Source organism: Mus caroli, unplaced genomic scaffold, assembly GCF_978045245.1.
Source record: "Mus caroli unplaced genomic scaffold, Mus_caroli_1 scaffold_6, whole genome shotgun sequence".
Lineage (NCBI taxonomy): Eukaryota > Metazoa > Chordata > Mammalia > Rodentia > Muridae > Mus > Mus caroli.
The window spans coordinates 137,755,978-137,779,488 of NW_028227261.1; positions in this window are offsets into that span (position 1 = coordinate 137,755,978).

A 23,511-nucleotide genomic window follows, 5' to 3' on the forward strand; every position below is an offset into this window, starting at 1 on the left:
TTATATACAATCTTTGAAATCTTGTAAATTTATCAAAAATATTTGTTGTGGGAAATATTAAAAATAGTCTGTTTCATTCCTGTACTTGTGCCTCTGCCCTGGCGGCCTGGCCTGGCATGCACTGACAGGCAATGGCAAACCTGTTTTTATCTCATGGAGACTCTGACTCAGTGCTCGAAAATCTCCCACCCAGCTAGCTAAGTTTCCACTGGCAGGTCATTACTAGGCCAGCATCATGCTTCAAATTCCCCACAGCCTTTGTGGTGCACATCTGCCAAACCCACACTTTGCCACCGTACCTTTCTCTCTTTTTTTTATTAGATATTTTCTTCATTTACATTTCAAATGCTAGCCCCAAATCCCCCATACCCTTCCCCCCAGCACTGCTCTCCAACTCACTCACTCTGAATTCCTGACCCTGGCATTCCCCTGTACTGGGGCATATGATCTTTCCATTGAAGGCAGACTAGGCCATCCTCTGCTACATATGCAACTAGAGACACAGCTCTGGGAGTACTGTTTAGTTCATATTGTTGTTCTTCCTATAGGGTTGCAGATCTCTTTAGCTCCTTGGGTACTTTCTCTAGCTCCTTTATTAGGGGCCCTGTGTTCCATCTAATAGATAGTCATGAAGTGAGCATCCACTTCTGTATTTGCCAGGCACTGGCATAGCCTCACAAGGGAGAGCTATATCAGGGTCCTGTCAGCAAAATCTTTCTGGCATATGCAATAGTGTCTGGGTTTGATGTTTGTATATGGGATGGATTCCCCGGTGGGGCAGTCTCTGGATGGTCCTCCCTTCTCTCTCAGCTCTGAACTTTGACTCTGTAACTCCTTCCATGGGTATTTTGTTCCCCTTTATAAGAAGGAGTGAAGTATCCACACTTTGGTCTTCCTTCTTCTTGAGTTTCATGTGCTTTGCAAATTGTATCTTGGGTATTCAAAGTTTCTGGGCTAATATCCATTTATCAGTGAGTGCATATCATTCTGAGTGAGGTAATCACAAAAGAACATACTCAGTCAAATCTTTTGAACTCAGTCGAATCGCCATGTGAAGAAAAATGCCAACAACTTAGTTCAGAAACAATGGTAACTCAATCGCAAGACACAACACCTAAAATCCTAATCTGTAAGCCTTATTAAATCTAAATCCTCCAATGGCAAATCCTGTCGGATATGCCATTGAAACTGGGAGACAATCATACATCTTGTCCTCATGTTATCCCTGTCCATAAAGGACTCTCTCCTGCTTCCTCTCTTTCTTTCTCCAACCTGGAATTCCTGCTTACCCTCACAGTGACTGGCTCCTTTATTCATTAGGTAATTGGTTCACAAGAACAGCACCAGGCCCATCCACAACAATTTATAGTCATTCAGCTTTTTTCCATCTCTACTAAAGACCAGCTTATGGAATTTCAACCATCTCTATTCTTTTCACCGAGAAGTGAACAAGACTATCATATGATCCCCTGATTTTCTAAATGTTTCCATGTACATATGTGTCCATGTCTATGTTCACATACAAACCATGGTGCATTGATCTCTTAGTATTTTTAGTATGATAGATGTAAGGTCACTGGTTCTCGGGGGGGGGGCAGGGGGGGCTGGGTTCCAAGGCCTGACATGATTACTGATGTTATGGTGTTCTTATAGACAGAAAACTTGAATGGCCATTCTCTGATGGGTTGCAACTGACAGAGACAGATGCAGATACTTACACTCAACCATTTAACTGATGGTCACGACCCCTGTGTTTGAATTAGAGAAAAGTTGGAAGAAGCTGAGAAGGAGGGTAACCCCATAGGAAGACTAGCAGTCTCAACTAACCCAAAAATCTGAGATCTCTCAGACACTGAACCACAAAGCAGGCAGCATACACAAACTGGTCTGAGGCTCCTGCACATATATAGCAGAAGGTTGCCTGATGTGGACTTAGTTGGGGAAGATGTGCCTAACTCTCAAGAGACTTTAGGCCCCAGAGAGTTGGGAGTCCTGACATACTGGCAGGGATATCCTCTTAAAGAAATGTGGAGGATGAATGGGATGAGGAACTCTGGAGGGCCAACCAGGAGAGGGGCAATGATTGGATTGTATAAAAGTAAAAGTAATTTGCAAAAGCGTTAAAAAAGAGTATGGTAACTAGTTCTCATAAAATATTTACAGTACAATTTTCTGAGAGATGGATTTAAATAGTTTTAAGAAAAGATATACTTTTCTAATTTTTGTTAAAGTATTGTAATAACTTTATTTCTATCTCTATAGTCCCCAATACAATCCCTATACACAGCAAACAAAAGAAATTAAAAAACAGATATAGCACATTATTAACCAGCATAAAACCCTTCTGTGATTTCCTATCACTTGTAAGTAAATATATAATTGCCTACCATTGCTTCTTGGAATTTGTAGCGTCTGACTCTGACCTATTTGGATGATTTTTTTTTTCAGTCAGAATGGGAAGGCACTCTTCATTCAGAGAATGTGAAGCTCTTTCCTTCCTCAAGGTTTACACCCATACTGCTGCTACTGCCTAGAAAATTATTTCTGCTTATCTTCACATGGCTGGAGCTTTCATTCATTTTATCTGAGTTCAAATATTACCTCCTGAGACATACTATGAAGTTTTAAGCTATTTTAAAGTGTATTCATTTCCTTTTCCAGCTAATCACTGTACTTATTTACTTTATAGCACTTGGTTTCAGCCACAAACATTTCTGTCCATTTACTTATCATATTTTAAACCTAGTTCTTCCTGCAACAAAATATTAACCTAATATAACTTAGAGTGCCCCACTGTTATCTCTAAAAACCAAAAGTGATGCGTGCAACAAAGTAATTACATACTACATATTTTATGTATTTACTCATTCAGTTTAGTCTGTGGATGAAGGCCACCTTTGGGATTGTATTCTTACAAAATTCTTATGTGAAAACTTTCATTATGATTATATTTGAGACCATGCCTTCAGAACATAGTTAAATTTAAAGGATGTTCTAAGAGTGGACCCCTGACCTGATAGAACATGTGGTCCTACAAAAAGAGTAAAGGTTATCCTTTGTTATACTGTCATCTCCAATAGAAGAAGTCAACAAACCAAGCCTTATTATGATCCTGAACTTAGCCTTTCCAGCCTCCAAAACTTTCACAAAAAAAAAAAAAATGTTTTTCTAGTCATAGAGTGTGTGTTATATTTTTGTTATAGGAGCCTAGGTTAGCTGTTTCTTTATTTGCTTGTTTGTTTTTCAGTTGCTGTGATAAATGCCATGACCAAAAGCTACTTGGGGAAGGAAAAGGTACATTTTTTATTGTGTCCCAATCTCAGTGCACCCTGAAGGAAAGTCAGGCTGGGAACTCAATGAAGGAACCTGAAGGCAGAAATTGAAGTAGAGACCATAGAGGAATTCTGCTTTGATGCTGATTCCTCCAGTCTTGATAAATTTGCTTCTGTATACACCCTAGAACCACCTCCAGGGGAGGGTACTGGTCACAGTAGGTGCGTGTGTGGCAGAAGATCTTACAATAATCATCAACAAAAACATGTCTCACCTATTTGCCTAAATGCTAATCTGATGTGGATATTTTCTCAATTGAGATTTCCTTTTAGATACTTCTAGTTAGTAGCAAGTATCTAGTTAGTATTGAAAACAAAAAACAAAGACAGTTACAACAACCACAAAACTAACTAACCCAGAGCCTGTGCAAAACTAAGCACAGGTCTATGAATTTTGTGTGCACAGACATATGTGTATCTTTTTCCACTCAGTTAAAAGTATATGATTAGGCCCCAGCAAGACAGTTAAAAGGTAGTTAAAAAGTCATTTCATAATATTTTATTTTTTATTTGTAAATATTATGTTCTCAAGAATTATAGCATTGATATTACTTTTAAAAGATGGGAAAAAATTGAACAAACTGATGAACTATAATGAAGCAATAAAATTTAGATGGCTCTTCTTTCCCTGCTTTGAAATGCTTTACATTCAGAGAGTTCAGCTTAAGTGCTTTCTTCTCCTTCTATCTTTCCAAGCACAATTAATCACTCCCTTAATATTCCCAAAGTCCCTCACATATACTTTTATGTCATATTGATTCTATTCTCCCCTGCTGCCAAGGCTATTTGTTAACATCTGGATCTCTCCCAATACAGTATAAAATGCTTTAGCATCAAGCCTCTACCTTCTTTTCTGTATCTTAGTATCTAACTTGGATTTGCACAGAATTATGCAGGAAGATTTATTTTAGTGAATGAATAAAAAATAACTGAAAATAAATAATTAAGCAAATGGCAAGTGGGATTTGAGCACTAATACAAGAATCAAGGAAATTCTGATTAATTATCTTGGTTAGCTTTCTGAAAGATATTATAATTGTAGGTCTAAAAATTAACATTAACAAATTTGAGAACTCAAGAAAGGTGACTAGAAACACATTTCAATGTATGTTTTGTATGCATATCGCATATATATATATAGTATAATCAATTTTAGATGAAACCGATTACAATTAACTCTGGGTATTAATATGGGACAATCTCTGTCTATTATTTCACTAACACAGTTCTATTCCTAGTTGGTGGTTTTTGTTTGTAGTGGTAGTGGTGGTGTCTTTGGTTATATACTGACTCTACCACAGTTTCCCTTCTCTTCACTCCTCCCAGTGGCTCGTGATCCTCTTCTAACAATGACATCTCGTCAACTGCCGTTCACTTCCCTGTTCTTACTTTGACTTACACGTTTCTTTTATAGCCAAAAATATACAAAACCACTTTTTAATGTATATTTATTAATTTTTAAAAGATATAACATATTATGATTATGGTTTTCCCTCTTTCAGTTCCTTCCCACTTCTCCAATGACCCAGTCCATACCCTTTCTTTTGTCTCTTGTTACAATACAGTGAAGCATATAATAATAATTAATAATTCTTGTTACAATACAAAGAAGCATATAATAATAATTATTAATAATAAATAAAACCAAAAGAACAAGCAAGATCTGCATCTTGCAAACTGAAGAAACAAAACCAAATTAAAAAACACAGATAGATGCAGAGACACAAATAGAAACCCCATAAAAATACAAAACTAAAAACAAAATATATATACAAAGGACTATAAAGTTAATTTTAATTTATTTGAAATCATAGAAATACTATGGAAATATTTTTATTTTAATCCCAGATGTGGGCATGGTGTACTTTAAATTGTTTACAGAAGCTGACTATGATTTGCCTTGTCCTCTGGCAGGGGCATGATTTTGCCAGGTGCAGATACTTTTGAGGAGTGTGTGAACTTTAGAATTCTAGAGACTCTTGCAAGGGTATATACCTGTAAGACCTCCAAGAGGAGTGAGGCTACTGCTGCTGCTACTCTGGCTGATTATCTTGCTGTTTGCTGTTTGCTGTTTGCTGTTTGCTGTTTGCTATTTGCTGGTTAGAAATAACCTGATGTCAATGAAGATGAAAATTGCCCCAAGGTACTAGATGCCCCTAACCAGAAGGAAGTAGTCTAATGATATTGATGCTCCCTTTACTCTTTATCCTTTCTTTCCTATCTAGTATTGGTGCCTTAGAAACGATAAGGGAAGAGAAGTATAGGAGAAATAAGAATGCATAAAGTAGCCAAAAAGCCCAGCTACAGTTGACACTCAGATGTTGAGCATAACAGAATGGAAAATATGATTTCTAATGGATGGGAAAGAAATGGTAAGGAAAGAAGAGATGGATATTCTGTTTCAAGTTGTCAGCAAAAATGTTTATTGTGGCTTTCTTCCCAGAAGGGATTTTCTGTCCGCTGCTTCTGCTTGCTTTCTTCTTGTTCTTCTTCTTGTTCTTCCTCCTCCTCCTCCTCCTCCTCCTCCTCCTCCTCCTCCTCCTCCTCCTCCTCCTCCTCTTCTTCTTCTTCTTCTTCTTCTTCTTCTTCTTCTTCTTCTTCTTCTTCTTCTTCTTCTTCTTCTTCTTCTTCTTCCCTTTCTTCTTCCCCTTCTTCTTCCCCTTCCCCTCCTCTCCTACTCTGCCTCCTCCTCCTGTTCCTCCTCCTCCTCCTCCCCCCTCCTCCTCCTCTCTATATTCTGTTTCAAAAGAGGTTAGAAGAATGGATGAGCAATTGGAAAAGTTGCAAGTGGAAATGTAGGACCTGAGAAAAAAATATAAGCAAACAAAAATTATTCAAATTGAAAAAAACAAAGGTCATTTTATTTTCTTGTTTCTGAAAGAGTTGCAGAGTAGGCTGTGCAACTGAAACAATGAAAACATTGTGGATAGAAATGGAAGCACTTGGGAAGTGAGTTGCACCAGAAAAAGGGAGTAATAAAATCTCCACCTCATTTACTAAGATTATACAAGGCTCTGAAGAAGCCTTCACTGACTTTGGGCAAAGACCAATTTCAGCTGTAAACAAAGCCTTTCAGACCCTGACTCAAGGCAGGTGTTGATAGAGACCCTTGCTTTTGAGAATATGAATACTGAATGTAAAAGAATTATTGGACTGTTATAGGTGTGGGCAGTGCTACAGGAAAAATGGGTAAAGGACACAACTGATATTGGTTTACATGAGTATCATGCTACTATTATAGGACAAGCAATGACTAAGGGTCTAAGACCTCAAAATGACCAGTGTGTTAACTCTGAGAAATATGGTGCTTTCTTCCAAAGAAGTAAACAAGCTATTTCTATTGGCAATGATTTCTTGAGATATAAACCAGAAAGAACTTCTAGGCTTCCTAGAGTTTGCAAGTGTTGTGGCAAGGAATACCATTGAACGAATGAAGTAGGTCCAAGAGAGATATCCAAGGCAATGTGTTCCTATCAAGAAACAAAATGGGGGCCTGGAAGAATGAGGGCCTGCAGCAAAAAGTACAAGCTGTTTCCCTCTTGTCATCCAAGAAATAACAAGCAGGCAGAGTAATCACATTTAAGTATTGCTGATGTCGTACATGCTACTGTAGGAAGTGCTGCTCTAGACTCAGCCACAGATAAACCTCTTATGCTGCCCTCCCCCCACAAAATCAAACTTATAAAATAACCACTGAAGTTTATGATCCTTTGTCCCAATAGACAATAGGGATGATGTGGGGAAAGAGTGGATTGATATCCCAAGAATTCTTTGTGCATCCAGGAATTATGAGATGGGGATTTCAAAGGAGAGATTAAAATTATGGCCTACAATAAAAAATAAACTGCAAATTAACACAGGTGATGAGATTGTTAAGCAACAAAAATTTCCTTTATGGGTGGTTCTCAGATGGAGAGAGTTTCTAGAGTAGAAATGAGGGCTCATGTCCACTTCCCTTAGCACATTTGGTGCAAACTTGAGTAGGTAGTTTCATATGCATCTCATTCCTGCTGTGTTTAGAAGTGTGTGCATGTGTGTGTGTGTCCCCTCCATCTCTGCTAGCTCTCAACATCTTTCTGCCCCCTCTTCCACAAGATTCCCTGAACTCCGGGAGGAGGAATTTGATGAAGTGATGAAGAAATGGTATTTAGGACTGAGAGCTCCAACGTCTCTCACTCTGCAGTGTCCAGTCATGTATCTCAGTATTTTTCCCATCTACTACAGGAGGAAGCTTGTCTCATAATAGCCATGCAAGACACAAACCTATCAGTATGCCATTATGGGCCTTTTTTTTCTACAATTCTTTAGCAGAATAATAGCATTTTTAAATTTTGTTTGTTTGTTGGATGACTGAACCACTTAGACATCGGTTCTTGGAATTCTAGTTGGTTACTCCCACAAGTTTTGTGCCACTATTGCACTAGCACACATCTTTCAGGTAAGTCACCATTGTAGATTAAAGGGTGTGTAACTAGGTTAATGGTGACCATATGTCTTTGATAGTATATAGAGTACTTTTGAATACAGTTGACACTAGTCAGTAGGGGGGGAGCTCTATGTAGATAACAACTCAATTCAGCTTTGTTCATTGAGCTGTCTAAGTATTGCCTTCAGCAATATGGCCTAACTTTCAGCTTTTGGAGAGCAACTAATAAACTTGCAATTACCTGGGTTGAAATTCCTAGAGGGCCCACTATCTACTTTTTAGTAACTCCTTAGGGCTTGAATTTTAAAACAGTTTTTAGGAAGAGCACAATCATGGAAACAATGGCATAATACCTAAAAACATGCACAAAACAAATATCCTTATACCTAAATATTACTGTCCACTCACGCACCAATATTCATCATGTTCAAAAAGTATTGTCTTTTAACATTATTAGTCACCAAAAATAAGTAATGAAATAAAACGTAAATGATTATTCATTTAATGTCTTATTTAGTATTTTATATATGAAATACGGTTAAGAATTTTTATAAAACACTTTATAATTATGTAAAAATAGTCAAAGTGATAGAATTGAAAAGATATGACAGACACAAATATTCACTTTAATAGTACCTTATGCCCTCCAGTAAACTTATATTTCCTATGCTCTTGTCACATTCCGAACAACACTGAATTCTCCCTGTGAAATTCTGATGCCAAGAGAGATGGTTTTAAAATGAAAGAGGGTACTGCATGACAATGTCAGCTCATAAAATCAGAATTGAATATTTTCTGATGTCAAAATATTACATATGTGTTTTCTGTTTTTAAGTATTATTTTTACTTTGAAGGGAGCTGTTGATTCTCATATATCTTTTAAAATGAAACAAAATAAGTAAGAAAACTGAAATGAAAGCATTAACCTAAAAAGAAATATACAATGGATATTGACTACAAGGTCTGGAACCAAAAACAACAGAGACACTCATTCTAAAGCATTTTCTTATTGATTATGACTGAAAACACTAAAACAAATATACTCTGCATGAACTTTTTTTAAAGATCCCTTTACATCTTAAAATTCTATCAGAATTTTTCAGCAAAAAAAATATTCTTTATATATTGGTGTTTTATGTGTTTCTACATATAAACAATAAAAAGCTCTCTCTGTTCTTTGAGAGGACTGGAATTGAATTTCCCACATGTGAACTAACAACTATCTATAACTCCGTATTTTCTACCAGAATGAGAAACAGAATAAAACAGATGAGACAAACTAGAAAGAGATTTAAATTGCACTTGTAAATCAATTCATAGTAATCATTATAATTAGTGAAAAATTCTTAAATATATTTTAAAACAGAAACTGTCAGATGGGCTAAAATCAAGTATATATTGCCTGCAAAAGTATGACAATATGTGCATTTTAAAAACAATATTATTATGTGGCAAAAAAAATAAGCAAGCACAAACTTCACAATAATATCTAATATAGTACAATTGACAGTGCAAAATATGGATCCAAAATAAAGACATTATGAGAGAGAAAAGATGTTATTACCTGATAACTACAAATCAATTTACTACGAAGAGGGAGATGAGTGTTATAATTACATGAATACAACAAAACTCCTAAAAGCAGCAATCTAATAAAATTTAGCTTGCTTTCTGTTGCTGTAATAATACATTGAACAAAAACAACTTGGGAAGGAATAGATGCACTTTGTATACAGGTAACAATCCACCATTAAAAGAAACCAAAGCAAGAACTAAAAGCCATAATTTTGAGATGGGAACTGAAAGACAAACAATGAAATATTACTACTTATTGGCTTAATCCCAAGGCTTTCTTGGCTTGCCTTTTGATTAGGGCTGTCACTATCCACAGTGGGACAGGCCCTCCTCTGACAATCACTAAGCAAGAAAATGCTGTTTACAGGCCAATGTGATAGACTTATTTTTATCAATTGATCTTTCCTCTTCCAAGATGAACCTAGTTTGTATCATTGACAAAAACTAATCATCATATAATAAAACTAGATAAAGAAATAGGCACATGTTCTAATTTCAGAAAATAAATTTAAAAGGGCACCCGAAGGCCTACCAGTCAACTTCACCCAGTCAAGAATCACAAACTATTCTCCTCAATAACAGTATATGTAAAACATTCTTCTTCAAGTATATGTAGAACATTAACTGTAATTTTGAGAGGGGAAAATCAACATTTAAATGTTTGAAATGATATAAAGAATATGCAAATTATATCTTTAAACTAGAAATCAACAATAGAAAAATCCCCAAATATTTCATGATAAAATAACACACATGTAAGTAATTCATGTGATAATGAGAAATTCAGAAATCTGAAAGTATTTTGAATAAAGAAAACATAAGAAGTTTTTTTCCATTGAATTTGCCTTCTTTTAAATATTATTGAATATTCATTGTACATTTGACTCTTTTCAAGTCTACATATCATTCAAATCAGCTGCTTAACTTTCGTGTTTATAAGATTTGTTAGAATAGGCCCTAATCCAAAATGGAAAGTGTCTTCTCTATTTGTGTCATCTCTTGCACACTATTTATACTCTCTTGACCACCAAGGAGACTGCATATGCCCCCTTTTTCCCTTTGTGTTTATGATGGTATGAGTAAACCTTTTAAGTAGTAGGAAATGTATTGTATTTTAAATTTTACCTGCACGTTATATAAGTATACGGATTTGGAACACTAAGCTTCCTGGAAGTATTTTAAAGCACAGAGAATAAAAATCTCTCCAAAATGAGAAAGGGCTTTTTGGAAATATTACTTGAGTGTTGTAGATTTCTCACTTAAAAATTGGAAAGACATAAAATTCCATGGAGATAGAATTGTTTCTGACTAAGAACTTTATATAAGGGGTTTGTACGTTTTCTACTTCTATACTGCAAAAATGGAATGAGTGCATACCCCTTGAAAAACGAACACTGAGGTCAGAGATGCTTTATGTACATGTCAGAGTGGTACAGGAATTCCCTCAGAATATGAATGTAAAGAACACTAAATATTAATATAAATGATTAAGCTAAATGGGTATCTGCACTATTTATCTCCCACCGGGAAAAAGAACTGAACAGATCTGGCAAAGAACCAACAAAGGTGATGGTTATCCACTCAATGTTTTATTTCCTGTTAGGAACTGCTAAGATATTATACAATTTCAAGGACGTTTTGTAGGCTGATGCTCAACGTTCCCTCTTGCACTTGCTATTTTCATAGAGGACTGGGGTTTGATTCTCAACACCTACATGATGGTTCACAACCATCTCTAACTTGAGTTCCAGGAGATTCAATATCATATTCTGACCTCCTTGAGCACCAAGCACACACAATGGACACAAGCATCAATGCAGGCAAAATAGTCATACACACTGAAAATCAAAAGTGTTTAACAAAACAGACAAGACCAAGAAGTTCTCTCTCCACTTTGATTATAAGTTTACTAACACAACTATAAATACCTATTCTGCAGGTCTCCTAACTACTGATCGACATCTACATAGGTCATGAGCAATCAGTGTTCCTTTTACATCATAGTTCACTGCTATTCTGCAGGTCTCCTAACTACTGATCGACATCTACATAGGTCATGAGCAATCAGTGTTCCTTTTACATCATAGTTCACTGATCACCTGGGGCAAGATCATACAAAATTAAGTGACTTTGTACAGATGGAAACATGAACATTCAGACACACACACACACATACATACAAAATTAAGTGACTTTTTACAGATGGAAACATGAACATTCAGACACACACACACATACATACAAAATTAAGTGACTTTTTACAGATGGAAACATGAACATTCAGACACACACACACATACATACAAAATTAAGTGACTTTTTACAGATGGAAACATGAACATTCAGACACACACACACACATACATACACACACACACACACATATATATATATACATATGTACATATATGTCAGCATAATTTTATGATCAAATATATATATATATGTGTGTGTGTTTAAGTAAGTGGTTTGCATAATAATATGAAAATTGCCTATAAGAAAGATTTAATAAAAAGAAGCACAAGTTCCCGGACAGTGTAATGATCTAAGTTCCACCTTATTCTTGACGTGTTAAACCATCCCTAAAGTCTGTTGCCTTTGTTTTTATCATCAGATAAGATCCTATGTGCACTCCTAATTTGGGATAAAATTACAGAAAAAAGTAGAAATTAACAATACTAAGTTCTCATAAATATAAAAAAATTCTTTCATAAATTTTCTTTGTGTACATGCGGGAGTACATGTCAATGTGTAAGTGTGTGTGTGCATTCAGGTGGAATCTAGAGATCAACCTGAGGTGTAACTCCTCAGGATCTAACCACCTTGTTCTTTGACACTCCTTATCAATAGACATTTGTCTTATGACAGTGCTTTTTATTTGCCTTAGGTACACTGAATAAGCAAGATTTGCTGAGCAGTAAGCTCCAGTCACCTGCCTATCTTTTCCTTTTCAGTCCCAGAATTATATGTGCAACCCACCAAGCCTACCTTTTGCATATACATTCTGGTGATTAAACTGAGGTCCTTATGCTTGCAAGGCAAGCATTTTATTAATTAAGCTATCATATCTCCCTTATTTTTTTGTAGTTTATTGATTAATATTGTTGTTTGACAATTTGTATATAAATGTTATGTACTTTTATTATCCTTTCCCGTATATTCTCTTTTTTTCCTCCTTCCTACTATCAACTCCCTTTCCAATCATTCTTATTCCCAGACTCATACTCTCTTACCTGTCTCCCTCTTAACTCTCACTCTCACCCCCTCTCTCCTCTCTCTTTGTCTTCTCTTCTCTCTCCTCTCTCTTTGTCTTCTCCTTTCCTCTCTCATCTCTCTTACTCTCTTTCTCTCTAGATCATCTTTGAGTATTCATTTGTGTCCTATTTAATTTAGCTACGGTCCTCTGTGTGACTATTCAACTATAACTATCTCTTGGAATACTATTATCAGTGACTATAGAACTAAGTCAATAATTCCCCTTAAGTCTGTTGTAGCAAGCAGCACAGGAGTGAAAATGAGGGACTTCTGAGACTCTACTCTATCATTACCCCAGCCTTACTAATGATGAGCTTATTCTTGTGCAAACCGAGAACAGGCATTTTCAGTTGTGACTTCATGATTGCAACACCTGTCTTTATTCTGCAGATAACATTTCACAGCCCTTTTTCTATTTTCTAGTATTGGATTTTCCCCCCTCTTTCAAAATGTTCATTGAACATAAAAGGTGGCAAAAAAGCAACAAAACAAAACTCCTTTAAGGCTGAGCACTCATCTATCTCTTACTCTTGGCAACTTGTGTAGCCATGATATCTACACCCACCACTATTGAATAGAAAAGAGAACTTCCTGATTAATTACATCCTTCTTTTTTTTTAAATATTTTTTATTACGTATTTTCCTCAATTACATTTCTAATGCTATCCCAAAAGTCCCCCATACCTTCTCACCTACTTCCCTACCCACCCATTCCCATTTTTTTGTCCCTGGCGTTCGTTCACCTGTACTGGGGCATATAAAGTTTTTGTGTCCAATGGGCCTCTCTTTCCAGTGATGGCCGACTAGGCCATCTTTTGATACATATAAAGCTATAGTCAAGAGCTCCGGGGTACTGGTTAGTTCAGAATGTTGTTCCTCCTTTAGGGTTGCAGATCCCTTTATCTACTTGGGTACTTTCTCTAGCTCCTCCATTGGGAGCCCTGTGATCCATCCAATAGCTGACAGTGAGCATCCACTTCTGTGTTTGCTAGGCCCCGGCATAGTCTCATAAGAGACAGCTATATCTGGGACCTTTCAGCAAAATCTTGCTAGTGTATGCAATGGTGTCAGCATTTGGAAGCTGATTATGGGGTGGATCCCTGGATATGGCAGTCTCTAGATGGTCCATCCTTTCATCACAGCTCCAAACTTTGTCTGTGTAACTCCTTCCATGGGTGTTTTGTTCCCAATTCTAAGAAGGGGCACGATGTCCACACTTTGGTCTTCATTCTTCTTGAGTTTCATGCGTTTAGCAAATTGTATCGTATATCTTGGGTATCCTAAGTTTTGGGCTAATATCCATTTATTAGTGAATACATATTGTGTGAGTTCCTTTGTGATTGTGTTACCTCACTCAGGATGATGCCCTCCAGGTCCATCCATTTGGCTAGGAATTTCATAAATTAATTCTTTTTAATAGCTGAGTAATTACACCCTTCTTAAACAATTGGTTTTTGTTTTATTTTGTTTGTGTGAATGACTTACTTTGTGGGGAATTGTGCTATGAATTGCAGGCTGATCTCCAATTGAGCTGAGGTCTGAACTCTGGAAATGGTGATAATTCACCTTCATGACACAGTAGGCGTTCCCTCATGCTCCTGGAACTCTGAATCCTGCCTAAGTTACCATCCCCCACAGCCTCCACAAGAGAAGCATGGCTAGAAGTCACATAGGCAATGGCCCAAGCTTCTAACCTTCAGGCTAAACTCCTCCCGTTATCTAGCAACAAAAAGATAAGACAGCATACTTTGAAAAGGGCTGTTCAGCCCCTGCTTGCTCTCTTACTTGTCTTCCCTCTTACTCTTCACTCTCACCCCTCTCTCCTCTCTCTCTCTCTTTGTATTCTCCTCTCCTCTCTCCTCTCTCTTACTTTCTCTCTTTCTCTCTAGCCTTCCCCCCCCTTCTCTCTTTCCACCTGCCTTTCTACAATAAAGCTCTAAAACCATAAAGAGTCTCTGCTTATCTCGTCAGTGTTGGGAACCTCTTCTCTTATCCCTCTCTCCCATAACCCCTGTTGCTTTAGCAAAGTAGGTCAGGGAATCTGAGGTAGGGCTGCCCCTTAACATCCCCAAAGAGTGGGTCAGAGGATCAGATGCCCACCCATAGATGAGTGGAAGGTACATAGCAGCCCTCCCATGCCTGACAGACCAGAGAATAGGTAAAACTCTGGCGGGGCGTGGGTTTTCCCTTCCCCCCTCTTCCCTAGGCCCTCCCCCAACTTTTAGTTCCCAACATACTTGTTCTAGCATTTTAGATAAAACTAAGTAAATAAACAAATCTGGTTAGATTAACATGCTTTAAATTCTTACATTAAATATGCTCAGGCAAAATTTAAGGACAGCTTTAAAAATCAATCAAATCCCACCCCTCAGAGCTTAAGGGACCCAACAAAAGAAGAGATGGAAGAAGTAAGATCCAGAAGGCACAGAAGACACCATGAAAGCAAGACCCTCTAAATCAGCACGAGCAAAGCTCATGTGATCTCACAGGAGACTGAGGCAGAATGCACAAGACCTGCACAGGTCTGCACCAGGTCCTCTGCATACGTATTGTAGCTTCCAGTTTAGTGTTTTTATGACATTACTAAGTAAGTAAACAGATTTTTGTGCCTTCTCTTAGGCTCTTTTCTTGCAGAGTCATCACTGGAAATCATATACAAAATCATTTGGTTTAAAATAACTAAATAAAGCTCTTAGTGACAGGGATAACTCGAAGGTCTCCCGTGTAGCGGACACCAGACACCATAGTCTTCTCTAACCTTTGTGCAAGCCTCTGAATAAAGCGTTTTAACAAGAACAACAATAAAATAACTAAATCCAAATATAAGATAATAGTATCTCTTTTCAGAAAGCACTTTACTCATCATCTTGAGCCATATTTCTGTTGATTTTGTTAGTTACTTTTTATCTTTGTTTGTAAAACATTATCTCACAGTCTAACTCAGGTTGATCTGGGACTCACTATGTCACCTAGGCTGGTCTTAACTTGCAGCAACTCTGTCTCAGCCTTCTAAGTGCTAGAATTACAGGGGCAATCTAGTTTATATTAGTGTGATTTTCAAGAGCCAATGCCACTCATTCCTGAGGCTAAACAGTGACAGATCACTAGTCAAAGTGTCAGTGAAATCCCCATTGCAATTGTGAGCAGTTATAATAAAATTCAATTTCTGATTATCTTCCTCATGTTATTTGCAAGGAATGTTATTACTGAAGAAAAACAGTAAATAAGGGATTACTATTATAATTATAATAAAAGATTAGTAAGTAAATTAGTGGGGAAAATCAATTCCCTTTTTAAAAATTTCTTTAAAAATTCCACCTGATTGTATGCTTTAGTTTCCTAGCTATACAAAATGAAGAGTGACTTTGAATCCCATCTCAATGGCTAACAATCACATTGTTGTTCCAACCAGGGTTCTCTTTAGTGCCTGACCAGACACTGCAACATTGTAGTAAACTCCAAAAGTCTAAGGAGGGTTTAAGTTTAGTGAAACTACTAATTAGGCAAAAAGGACACAGCCTGAACTGGCTCGGCAGTCTTTCCTAGCTTGCCACTCCGAAAATTAAAAGTTAAGAAAACTTTGGAACATCAAGACATACACAGTCAGCACAATAAGCTACCTTTACTCAGATTCACTAAACAGATCCAGAAAGCAGAACCCCATTCCAGGAACAGTTCCACCTAACTAGAAATCATCTTTGCTGTCAGGACATTAAGAGGAGATAAAAAATCACCAGGAACCTGTGTTTTGTCCATGTGTTCTTCCATGGCACTGCACCCTGCCCTTCTTTTCTCTCACTCTCCTATTTAGTCTCTGATAGTAGTACCCTGGGGACCTCAACATACTTGACATTAACCATAAGCAAGAGCATGTGCCCAGCCTCCCTTCCACTTGTTCACCTGGTCTGGCCTGTCATGAACTCATGTATACTTGATACCAGTTAATCATTTGCCTTACTACTTAAGTAATACAATTGACTTGAGACCAAAAGTTAAATGTACCTACTACTATTCAACATAGTGACTACAAAATCTGTCTTCCTGGGGTTGCTTCTTATATCTATTACAGTAATTAAATTCTATCCAAAATTACCGTTGCTGAGAATATAGCTGGATAACAATTAAATAACTGGAAATACAAGGTCAGTAGATGTGTAATGAATTTTGTATGAGTGTCAGAGGAGAATAAGCACACCTAGTAAAACAAAGTACAGTCTCCAGAAAATGATTACTTCCTTCCTTCATGGTTTTTTAGAAGACTGACAAGATCAGTTTTTTCTATGTGATGCACTCATTAAACACTGTGTCTGATGCCATCTGACATTGATCAACTGCTTGAAAGTTTACATTGAAAATGAAGATATCACAGAATGCATTTCTATTGCTTTTTAAATGTGGCTCAGCACTCACTGTGTGAGGACATTTTTTTCTACGGGGCTAAAGGGATAAAAACATGTGTTGTAGTAGGAAATGGATGCAGAGAAAGGGAGAGGTAGAAGGGAAAGTGAGGAGGAAAAAGACTTAGAGTGAGCATAGAATCATTCCTGACAGGATAACTTAGTTTTGCTTCATTCAAATGAAGGCGAAAACAAAACAAAACAAAAAACAAGACAAAAAAAATCTTTTCTTTTTCACTGGATAAATATATGTCAATTGAAGTGTTTCTTACTTATCTTCTTTCCTTCCCCAGTAATTGAGTCACTTATAAGGACATAAAAAAGTTCAAATCTCTATAAAAACTACCATTGTCTAAACTCTGTATATATACAACAAACAGATTGGAATCTTCTACATGTTTCACTGTTGATCAGTCAGAACCAATTTTCAAACTTTATAAGCAACACAAAAATAGCCTGTGTTCCAGAATGTCAATGAATTCTTCAATTGTTATTATATACAGCTCAGGACTGGATTCAATAAGATCTGTCTTTGAATCGGTGGAAATATTTATTATTTTGAGAAGAAAAGTATTTAAATATTGGGAGCTATTAAGACAACACAATTGTCCTGATCTCTGAATTGGGCCTCTCCCCCGGAGAAGAAAAGGGGGTCAAAAGCAGGCCACCAACGCACCGCTCCGAGAACAACCACAGAATGTTCCAGCCCGAAGTCAGCGCCAGCTGTCCTGATCACAAGATGTACCCTGATACTACCAAGTTCCTGCTTCCCCGTGTAGTTGCCAAAAGAAAAATTTCCACTGCCCCATCCCTCCTGCTGAGAAATACTTCCTCTTTTTCCTCTGCCCCACTCCTCCTGCTGAGAAGTACTTCCCCTTTAGCTTGTGCATTTAAGCCTTAAGCCTTGCTGAATACAGTGACACCTTGATGCTACTCAGACTGGTTCCATGTCATTCCTCACACTTGGTGTTTGTCTTTCTCTCCTCCCATTTGGTTCTTAGGAGAAGGTCCCCTCGAGACCCTCGAATAACTGGACCTGCTGGATGGGTCATTTAAATGACATTATATCGCTGTTTCTACTTAATATGCTGGTACCATAAAATTTGGTCATTAAATTGCCAGATATTTACTTTTTAATAGCTAATTTTTGAATTTTATTTTAGTGATTCTTTGTGAATTTAATATTATGAATTCCAATCCTCCTCATCTCCTCATCCCTCCATATCCACTCTCCATCCTTCTAATCTCCCATCATCCCTAATGAAAACAAAACAAAACAAAATTTTCTGTGGAAAGACATGATGGGTCATGCAGTACACACTTTGTCCAAACAGCTTCACTTGAAAATGTTCATTGCAGTGAGTCATTGGTCTGGTTCAAGACCCGAGGACTTCATATACTCTATAAGTACTGGATCCTCGTTGGAATCCTGTTCTTGCTCTGTATCACGAAGATCCTGTGACTTTGGAGATGCAGGACTGGCCTTTTCACATGCTTCAACAGTGCATAAAATGGGGTTGATGCTGGCATGGGCCAATTCAAAGTCCTGGAGCTGGGCTTGAATAGTAGCTGAGTTGGTCACCATACCAGTTTTCTTTCATTCATAACATCAGGGGCAGAAAGGGGTGTCTCTCCTGTGCATACTTGCTTCATAGCTGGAAAGTTGGGAGGGGGTAGATTTCCTGTGCTCATGGCCTCATTTGGTGGTAATATGTAACATGAACTCTATGACTCTGTTGCTGCAGGGCCATGGACCCAGATGTGGCCTTAGGAGGCACATGAGACTGTTTAACACTTCCAGTATTTTTGCTGCTACCAGCCAAGGAATCACTACAATTGTTATCAATTTATGCCAAAATCCTGAGGTTAGTCAAAGAAATTCTAAGACACATCCATATATCAATCAACTAAGTTTTAGTAATAGCACCTTTGATAAGAAGGTTAAAGAAGAAGCTACCTGTAAAGGAAAGACAACATTAAAATTTTCGAGGCACTATGTTTCCATGGCTGTCCTCAAACCATATAAAGATTTTATGAACTTAAAAATAGTAGGAAACATATCAAAAATAAACTCCTAACATCATAATATTACAAAAGAATCATTTCAGTTAAAGAGAAACTGGTTCAAAAACCTATAGTGTGTTTTTAAAAACTGTATAGTACTGGATCTAATTTATATAGCTAACAATGCTAAATATTATAGTATCACCAATGCCTTTGTTCAAGTTGAGGACATGATATATTTTAAACAGCTACTTGAATTATAGAATTCTGTTTACCACATAAATTAGCTATTGGAAGGAGATGGCTACTGAACCACATGTGGCTTGAGCAGCAGGTACTTTTGAAGGCACCAGTATTTCCCCCAGTTGTGTAGCAGATTTGATCCTTTATCCCAAGACATAGCTTTTTGAAATGCCTTCACATCCAAGGTCATGAATCTGCACCATTCTCTCTAATGCAATAAATCCAAGAAAAGCTATAGGTGGCAAATACCTGATGGAATCTGCATGGATTCCTTCAGAGTTTGTAAATCTTCATCTTCTATGCAAGTATCAACCACATTGAGAACTATCAAAGGCCCCTGTGGGCCATGCAGAACTACATATCCAATGCTTGAAAACAGGGATAAAAGCTCAGCAGGATGATTGAACGTAGATATCTCATCATATATAGGTAGAAACTGACTCCTTTGATAAAAGAACTTGGAAGCTCAATGTTTTGCTGTAAAATCTACTTGACATAAAGGATTTAAAACTGCACATCAATTTATCCTACTGAACAAGACAGGTTTGTACTGGATAGGTTGTAAATTTTGTATCTCCTTCAGAGGTGTAAACAGGGCTACCACTGGAACAAACATTCCTGTAGCTTCCAGATGATTAGTCAACTGAACCACATCTTGTCATGTTCTTTGTTTTGTTGGATAAATTCCAAGTAGGTTGCCTTTGTAGTCCTTGTTTCTGATTTCCATCACAATACCTTCCTAGGAGCCCCTTGCTGGCTGCAGCCTCTGTCTTCCAAACCACTTTCTACAATTGATAGCTGTGAGGAGGTAGGTGATTGTCTTTACATAAAAAAACTATGTGATATCATACTTGAATATTTTTGTCTTGTTGAATTGGGATGTAGCTTTATTTCTAAGTGTGTGATTTTGTGGGAAATGAAGGTATTTGGAGAAATTATTGTAAATGTCCACCGTCCACTTATCTAATATTACTATAAGGTTCTCTATCTCAGAAAATTATACTGAAGTATTAGTCTATCTCTATATTATAAAATCAAAGTAAACTAGGAATATAAAAAGTAATACTGATTATTTACTCAGGAGTAAAAACATAATAGTTACATACTGAAAATTTATAAAATTTACAAACATTATAAAAATTATTTTCTATGATAGTTATTATTTATGGTTCTCATAAACAAAATATTCATATATTAATAAGGGGTTTCTCCTTAATGGGGCTAGTTCTATTTTAGATATGTATTATTTTTCAAATTCCAGAGCCATGATCACAACATAAACAGGTGAATAGTTCAAAGGCTCCAAAGAACCTATAAGATTTTAAGAATGAAAATAAAATTTTAAACCATACCCAGTCCAAATTATATAAAATAAACTAGCATCTAAAAGTAGTGGCTTAAGAAAAATCAACAACAAACATGGTTATAGCAATGTGTGTTACAAAGAAGAAAATGTACTGACAAGGACCAGTCTCTGCTTGATCAGGGATCCTGAGGAAGGAGTATCTGCAGTGGTTAACAAACAACACAAAGCAAAATCACAGGTTCAAGCTGATGGTCTGTTCTGCTCTAGATGGCTTCCTAGACAGCTCTCTCTAGATAGTTGTTGGCTCTGAAGTTTGCTTGAGATAGCATTTTTCTGGAGAAAGCTCCCTGCTAGGGACAGCTTTTTCTGTTAGAAAAAAAATTTCTAAAGGCTTTCTGGATAGCTTATGAGTTTACCTACTAGAGTCAGAAAGCTTGCTATAAAAAAATTCTTGGTTTCTCTAGAAAAAAAAAATATCTGAAAGAGTTGTGATTTTTCTCCAAATAGTTTTCTCTGAGTAGCTGCTTTTATATATATATAAAAGAGCTGTGTTAAGTCTCTAAATAATTCTTAGTATTTCTACCCAAGTTCTGATATCCCCCCCAAGAAAGAAAGAAAGAAAGAAAGAAAGAAAGAAAGAAAGAAAGAAAGAAAGAAAGAAAGAAAGGAAGGAAGGAAGGAGGAAGGAAGGAAGGAAGGAAGGAAGGAAGGAAGGAAGGAAGGAAGGAAGGAAGGAAGAAAGAAAGAAAGAAAGAAAGAAAGAAAGAAAGAAAGGAAGGAAGGAAGGAAGGAAGGAAGGATGGAAGGAAGGAAGGAAGGAAGGAGGAAGGAAGGAAGGAAGGAAGGAAGGAAGGAAGGAAGGAAGGAAGGAAGAAAGAAAGAAAGAAAGAAAGAAAGAAAGAAAGAAAGAAAGAAAGAAAGAAAGAAAGAAAGAAAGAAAGAAAGAAAGAAAGGAAAGATGACCCGTCCAGCAGGTCTAGTTTGAGGGTCTCAAGGGGACCTTCTCCTAAGAACCAAATGGGGGGAGAGAAAGATGGACACCAAGTGCAGGAACAACACGGGAAGCAGTCTGAGTAGGATCAAGGTGTCACTGTATTCAGCAAGGCTCAAGGCTTAAATGCACAAGCTAAAGGGGAAGTACTTCTCAGCAGGAGGAATGGGGCAGCAGAAATGTACAAGCAAAGGAGGAAGTACTTTTCAGCAGGAGGGATGGGGCAGTGGAAATTTTTCTTTTGGCAACTACACAGGGGAAGCAGGAACTTGGTGGTATCAGGGTACATCTTGTGGTCAGGACATCTGGCGCTGACTTCGGGCTGGAACATTCTGTGGTTGTTCTCAGAGCAGTGTGTCGGTGGCCCGCTTTTGACCCCTTTTCTTCTGGGAGGGGGGAGGAGGAGAGGCCCAATTCGGAGATCAAGACAATAGAGTTGTCTTAATAGCTCCCAACAGAAAGGGACTGTGTTCACTCTCCAGAGATCTCCATAAATCTCAGCTCTTCCTAGAAAAAAAATTCTAAAAAAGAACTGCTATTGCTCTTTGCTAGCTCATCTCATGCAGACAAGAACCCCAGGCTTTTCTTTACATATCAATTGACTCATTTACTCCAGGTTCCCACTTGACCATCCCATGAGCCCATGACCTTAGCCCCGTGACTCTCATTAAAAGGACAGCAAGTCTGTATTTTTAGCACTGCAAAAGAACAGACCTGCCAACCTTTATAAGCTTGGCTGGGTGAGATCTTGTTCTCAGATTATCATTCCAACCATTCCTGGATTTAAATTGGCTTTCCCAAGCTGACCTTGACCTCAGGAATCTGTCTTCCTCTTCATCTTTCTGACAAGATGGCTCATAGAACAGTTGTCTCTGTTTTACTAGGTCCACGAAGCCCTTCATATAATTCATATTGCATCTTTATATTTTGCATAGTTGAAAACTATATACTTTTGAGCTTATATTCTTAGAGTTCTTTCTCACAGCCTTAAGGGTTTTCCTGAAGATCACAGTGTTCTACCATTTTACTGAGACATTAGAGAGACCCTCACCTTCTGGATTCCTGCACTCTTTGATTATCATGGGGTCATTAACCTTGGCAGGAAGAATATTTCCTGATAACCTTATCAAGGAGAATGTTTTACAAACAAGCCTTACACCTCAGCCAGCAATGACTTTCATAGATGCTAATGATATGTTATATCATTTTATATCTTAGATTTTATCTTTTATATGGTTTACCATATATTATATATTATTATTTGTTGAGGATTACTCTTTTTCTATGTACAGTAATGTTAAATTCTGGCTCCCACATCCTGATTGCCTTCAAGAATAAGAGAATTTTCAGGTACACAAGTGATGCTATGTAACCCTGGGCCCCCAGTTATTCCTGATTGGTAAATAAAATGCCTACATCCTATAGCTGGGCACGAGAGAGATAGTCAGAGTTTGGGTTTCAGGACTTGGGATCTGAGGAGAGACTAAGATGGAAAAGGGATTGAAGGTAGAAAAAGGAGAAGGCTACATAAGGTGAGTCCCAGAAATATGTCCATGAGGGTTGGCCAATTGGAGTGAATAGTTTCCCAGAAAAAAAGATGGCAAGTTATAACTCAGAGTTACTAGTGAAATAGACATAGTAGCATCAGAGGTAGATTTTTGACCAGCTCTAATGATGATTAAGGCTTATTATAAATAGAAAAGTTGTATGCCTTTTATCTGGGAACCAAATTATATAAGACAGTGTTAAAACCCCACTTAAGATTAAATATTTGCTATAACAATTATCTACTGTCTGTTTATTCTCTATTATCTTTTATATCTTATTTTTACTTATTCTATATTTAATTACATATTATACACATAATATATTGTTATATGTAAAATATATAACAATATATTATAGATATTCTATATAGATAGATTATGGCATATGGTTTATGTTCTTATGGGATTCTTGTTAGGAGAATAGTATGCTTCAAA